The sequence below is a fragment of the Hylobates moloch genome, unplaced genomic scaffold (assembly GCF_009828535.3).
Source record: "Hylobates moloch isolate HMO894 unplaced genomic scaffold, HMol_V3 SCAFFOLD_5, whole genome shotgun sequence".
Lineage (NCBI taxonomy): Eukaryota > Metazoa > Chordata > Mammalia > Primates > Hylobatidae > Hylobates > Hylobates moloch.
This window is the reverse complement of record NW_026652280.1, coordinates 134,608,226-134,614,008: the sequence shown is the minus strand read 5'-3', so window position 1 is coordinate 134,614,008 and position 5,783 is coordinate 134,608,226. Positions and strand designations below refer to the sequence as shown.

At 49.1% G+C, this 5,783-nt stretch overlaps 1 protein-coding gene across 13 annotated transcripts in view; it reads left to right on the top strand.

Moving 5' to 3' along the window:
- Positions 1 to 646: 646 nt before the first annotated feature.
- The window catches only part of BRDT (bromodomain testis associated), a 70,448-nt gene continuing 65,311 nt past the window's right edge, over positions 647 to 5,783 (top strand). Inside the window, exons 1-5 of one of the 13 annotated variants that reach the window (XM_058439863.1) lie at positions 689 to 754; positions 872 to 913; positions 1,121 to 1,189; positions 1,537 to 1,706; positions 1,941 to 2,036. The gene's annotated coding sequence lies outside the window, so the exon portion shown is untranslated. Of the gene's footprint in view, positions 755 to 870; positions 914 to 1,120; positions 1,190 to 1,536; positions 1,707 to 1,940; positions 2,037 to 3,777; positions 3,825 to 5,783 lie in introns of those variants that run through there. The other 12 variants (XM_058439857.1, XM_058439864.1, XM_058439856.1 and 9 more) reach the window with 12 other exon arrangements.

The following is a 5,783-nucleotide window of genomic DNA, read 5'->3' as shown; positions in this document are numbered from 1 at the left end:
TGCCCTCCCCTTCCCATCCATCCACTGGGAATGAGTATTAGGAATTCAGAAGCGTTGTTTGCTATTTGATCCTAAGGGAAACTACTGTACTAAATATATTCTTCTGATACATGTTAGCACCTCTAAAGTATCTGCAAACCATCAAGAGGTAGTTGCGAAGACTTAAAATCCTAAATCACACACTCATCAGCACGCAGCTGTTGCGAAACAGCTCTTAAATTGCCACTTTAAACCCAAAGAGAGCAAGTCTCTAGCCTCAGCTGCTACCTAATATTGATCAAGCACTCACTACGTGCAAGAGACAGAAACTGTGGAGAACACTGAAAAAAAGGCACGAAAACATCAGAAGCCAAAACTCAAGAACCTCTACTAGGCTAACTGATTAGTGAAAACGTCGTGTTAACAGCAAACGCCTTGAGGGTAGCGCTCCTACTCCTAAACCCCCAGCTCTCTGCATGGCAATCACCCGAACCCACTCTGCCTGCCCTAACAGGCCTGAGCTGCCCAGCTCCTACACCTTTTTTGCACCGCCCGGGGCTGGGCGTGGTCACGTGACAGGTTCAGACCAATGGGCAGGCCGCCCGCGGGGGGTCTCCCATAAAGGCGCCTGTCGCTGCCGCCTAGCGGCCGCCATTACAACAAAAACTGGCGGCGAGGAAACGCGGAGAATTGTTTCCTTGCACGACTTCATTTTGTGCAGCCTGAAAGGGACAATCACATAAGGTCCGTTTTGTAATATACAGGTAACATACAGGTAATGTAGCCTCCACAGGGGGTGCTGTCTTAGGGCGGCCCCGAGGCGCGGCCTTGGGTGGGAACAACCGTTTTTTCCCCCTCTCCTCTCCCCGACCCCATCAACATCGTGCGACAGTCCGGGCAGTTGAGGCCACCCCGCTTCGTGCCTGCAGCCCAGGTGAGTTGCCAGTCGCTTTCCTTTGGCCTAACCAACTTAAGGCTCGTTGCCCCCAAGGGATCTTTTTCTCTCTCTCCCTCTTTCCCCCTAAATGTCTGGTTTTTCTTCAAGGGAGGGCTGGGAAGGAGGAGGTTGGGGCGAGTGAGTGGGAGGTCCAGTTGTCCGACTGCCTCCTCCCATTTTGAAAAATACTCATGGTCTTTGTAGTTCCTCTTAGGTCTTGGACTGGTGTGGATCGCTGCTGCCTGCACTGTAATTTTGGAAATGCAGGAGAAAGTACGGAGCTTTTAGCTTTAGCTGGCATTTTGTGTTTATTCTGCAAGTGGTCATTTGAGACGGGGAAGTTCGGGTTCTTGCTTCATTTATTTATTCAATTAACTTTATTAAGCCCCTGGAACATGCTGAACCCTCTTTTGGGTACTGCAGAATTGTGGTGGGGCTTACTTCAAGGCGCGCTGGCCTGTATTAAGAATTAAGATAGAGGAGGCCGGGTGCAGTGGCTCGCCCCTGTAATCTCAGCACTTTGGGAGGCCGAGGCAAGCGAATCACCTGAGGTCAGGAGTTCAAGACCAGTCTGGCCAACATAATGAAATCCTCGTCTCTACTAAAAATACAAAAATTAGCTGGGTGTGATGGCAGGCGCCTGTAGTCCCAGCTACTCGGGAGGCTGAGGCAGGATAATCGCTTGAACCCAGGAGGCGGAAGTTGCAGTGCACCGAGATCACGCCAGTGCACTCCAGCCTGGGCGACAGAGCGAGACTCCGTCTGCCCCCTCCCCCCCAAAAAGAAAGAGGTATGTACAGGGACTTTGGGACTCAGGGGAAAGGCCTGGGTGGATGGGAGGGAATGAGAGAGGCTCCTGGGCAGAAGTGATAACTCATCTTGATTTTGAGGGACAAATAGAAGTTAAACTAAAAAGTGAGGAGGGAAGCTCAGGTAAAGAGAAATTTCTCAAAGGCATGGATGTATGTACACCGAGTAGGGTGGGACTGTGGATAATTGCTTTTTTTTTTTTTTTTTAATACAGATAGCTGCTATGGCTGGGCGATCTCAGAGGATGGCCTGAGTGGCTCACGCCTGTAATCCCAGCACTTAGGAGACCGAGGCGGGTGGATCACCTGAGGTCAGGAGTTTGAGACCAGCCTGGCCAACATGGCGAAACCCCATCTCTACTAAAAATACAAAAATTAGCCAGGCATGGTGGCGGGTGCCTGTAGTCCCAGCTAGTTGGGCGGCTGAGGCAGGAGAATTGTTTGAACCCAGGAGGAGGTGGATGTGGCAGTGAGCTGAGATCGGGCCACTACGCTCTAGCCTGGATGACAGTGAGACTCCGTCTCAAAAAAAAAAAGAGATGGGCCTGCTGTGTTGCCCAGGTTGGAGTACAGGGGCTATTGACAGGCACTGTCATGGCCAACTACAGCCTCAACTCCTGACCTCAAGCGATTCTTCTGCCTAAGCCTACTGGCTAGCTAGTACTACAGATACCCTGCCTCACTGTGGCTGACCGTGTTGGGAATTGGTGAAGTAGCAAGAGATGAGTCTAGTAAGGTGGCCAAGGGGGCAGATTATAAAGGAGTTTGTATAGCATGAAGGACAGTGATTTGAACTGTATGATCTTAAGCAACACCATTGCATAATTTATGTGGTGACTAGTGATTGAACAAAAGCAGTGGTTTATTGGATGGAGAATAGGAAAACAGTAAGTATCTCGAATATTTAAATTATATTCAGCAGTCATTTGTGCCCATGTATTTGATACTTTGAAGTGGCTGAGATTGGCATAAGGTGGGGCGGCAGGGCAGCAGGGGTGTGTGTAGAGATGGAATTAAAAAAAAAAAAAAAAAAAGGCCGGGCATGGTGGCTCACGCCTGTAATCCCAGAACTTTGGGAGGCCGAGGGGGGTGGATCACGAGGTCAGGAGTTCAAGACCAGCCTGGGTAACATGGTGAAACCCCGTATCTACTGAAAATACAAAACAATTAGCCGGGCATGGTGGCACGTGCCTGTAATCCCAGCTACTCTGGAGGGTGAGGCAGAGAATTGCTTAAACCTGGAGGGGCAGAGGTTGCAGTGAGCAGAGATCACACCACTGCACTCCAGCCTGGGTGACAGAGTGAGACTCTGTCGCAAAAAAAAAAAAAAAAAAAAAAGGGAAGGCAAGGTGGCTCAGGCCTCTAATCCTGGCATTTTGGCAGGTTGAGTCAGGCAGCCAGGAGTTCAAGACCAGCCTGGCCAACATGGCAAAACCCCATCTCTACTAAAAATACAAAAAAAATTAGCCAGGCCGGGCGCGGTGGCTCACGCTTGTAATCCCAGCACTTTGGGAGGCCGAGGCAGGCGGATCACGAGGTCAGGAGATCGAGACCACGGTGAAACCCCATCTCTACTAAAAATACAAAAAATTAGCTGGGCGCCTGTAGTCCCAGCTACTCGGAGAGGCTGAGGCAGGAGAATGGCGTGAACCCAGGAGGCGGAGCTTGCAGTGAGCCGAGATCGCGCCACTGCACTCCAGCCTGGGTGAAAAAGCGAGACTCTGTCTCAAAAAAAAAAAAAAATATTAGCCAGGTGCAGTGGTTCATGCCTGTAATCTCAGCACTTTGGGAGGCCAAGGTCAGAGGATCGCCTGAGTTCAGGAGTTTGAGACCAGCCTGGGCAATATAGTGAGACCCTATCTCTATAAAAAATACAAAAAATTCTGCAAAGAGACTGTATCCCCAAATTCTAGCTCAATGCTTTGGCACCATTTGTAGGTGCTTTATGTTAGTACATAGTCAATCAATGAACAAATAGAATTTGGAAAATGGTATCCTGGAAACCAGAAGAGCATTTTAAGAGTCATAATAGTTTAGTGCAGATGTTCCTGGGAGGTCAAGAATCAAAAATAATTCATTGGATTTAACAATTTAGCATGGTAAGTGTTAATCTTAGTGTAAGGGGAGTTTTAGAGGAATGTTTGGGGAAAAGCCAAGTGTGAAGTAGGCTGTAAAGACAGTGGGTGGAGAGAGAGGCCACAGGATCATGCTGAGGGGCTCAATTGAAGCTCTCTGGCTTCCTCTGCAGTCCGGCAGGTGCACTGGCCAGAAAGGGGCTCTTCTGCTGAATGCTATGAGTCCGCTTCAGTAAGAGAAAAAAGGTGGAAAATGCTCTGGGATGAGGTATGGAAGAAAAGATTGAGGCCACAAGAAAATGATAGGATTAAGAGAAGAATTTTAAAGGAGACTTGACAAAGTTTATATGGAGGGAAGCTAGTAGATAAATGTCGAAGATACAGAAAAGATGGACCAGCACAATGGTTCATGCCTGTGATCCTAGCACTTGGGGAGCTTGAGGCAGGCGGAGGAGTGCTTGAGCCCAGGAGTTCAAGACCAGCCTGGGTAACGTAGTGAGGCCCATCTCCAAAAAAAAAAGAGGGACCAAGGGCCTTCCAGGGGTGGTGGGGGAGTGTTATCTAGAGTCCCTGGGAAAACAGTTCTAGATAGAAAAAGTGCCTCATCCTTAGACTGAAGGGAGAAGCAAATGAGAAGATTGAGTCATTGTAAGGAATAAATATTGTAATTCATTTCTTTTTTATTATTATTTTTATTTATTTATTTATTTATTTTTTGAGATAGAGGCTTGCTCTGTCGCCCAGGCTGGAGTGCAGTGGCGCGATCTCCGCTCACTGCAAGCTCCGACTCCCGGGTTCAGGCCATTCTCCTGGCTCAGCCTCCCAAGTAGCTGGCACTACAGGCGCCTGCAACCACGCCCGGCTAATTTTTTGTATTTTTAGTAGAGACGGGGTTTCACCATGTTAGCCAGGACGATCTCGATCTCCTGACCTCGTGATCTGCCCGCCTGGGCCTCCCAAAGTGCTGGGATTACAGGCATGAGTGACCGCGCCCAGACTTTTTTTTTATTATTATACTTAAAGTTCTAGGGTACATGTGCACAACGTGCAGGTTTGTTACATACGTATACATGTGCCATGTTGGTGTGCTGCACCCATTAACTCATCATTTACATTAGATATTTCTCCTAATGCTATCCCTCCCCCCTCCCCCCCACCCCAACATTGCAATTCATTTCTATGAATTACCTCTGGCCCAAATTGAAGCCTGATCTAAGTTTGCAGAAACTATTTTCTCCCTTGGATTGGAGACTGCTCATTTGATGGTGTAGGATTTGGAATTAGTGTATGAGCTCATCAAGGGCCAGGTTACTTTTGACCTCCAGAATCCAAGCTCTTTAATTCTATGCTGTACTGTTTCCTGAGATTCAAGTATGCACATAGGGCAACACAATTTAATAACTGATTACAGTTAGTAATCACTGAGGGAATTCAAAAATTTGTCCGCTGGGTGTTGTGGCTTACGCCTGTAATCCCAACTCTTTTTTTGAGACGGAGTCTCGCTCCGTCGCCCAGGCTGGAGTGCAGTGGCGCAATCTCGGCTCACTGCAAGCTCTGCCTCCCGGGTTCACGCCATTCTCCTGCCTCAGCCTCTCAAGTAGCTGGGACTACAGCCGCCCGCCACCACGCCTGGCTAATTTTTTGTATTTTTAGTAGAGACGGGGTTTCACCGTTTTAGCCAGGATGGTCTCGATCTCCTGACCTCATGATCCGCCCGCCTCCGCCTCCCAAAGTGCTGGGATTACAGGCGTGAGCCACCGCGCCCGGCCCGTAATCCCAACTCTTTAGGAGGCTGAGGCAGGAGGATCGCTTGAGCCCAGGAGTTCAAGACCAGCCTGGCCAATATGGTGAAACCCCATCTCTACTAAAAATACAAAAATTAGCCAGGTATGGCCGGGCGCGGTGGCTCACGCTTGTAATCCCAGCACTTTGGGAGGCCGAGGCGGGCGGATCATGAGGTCAGGAGATCGAGACCACGGTGAA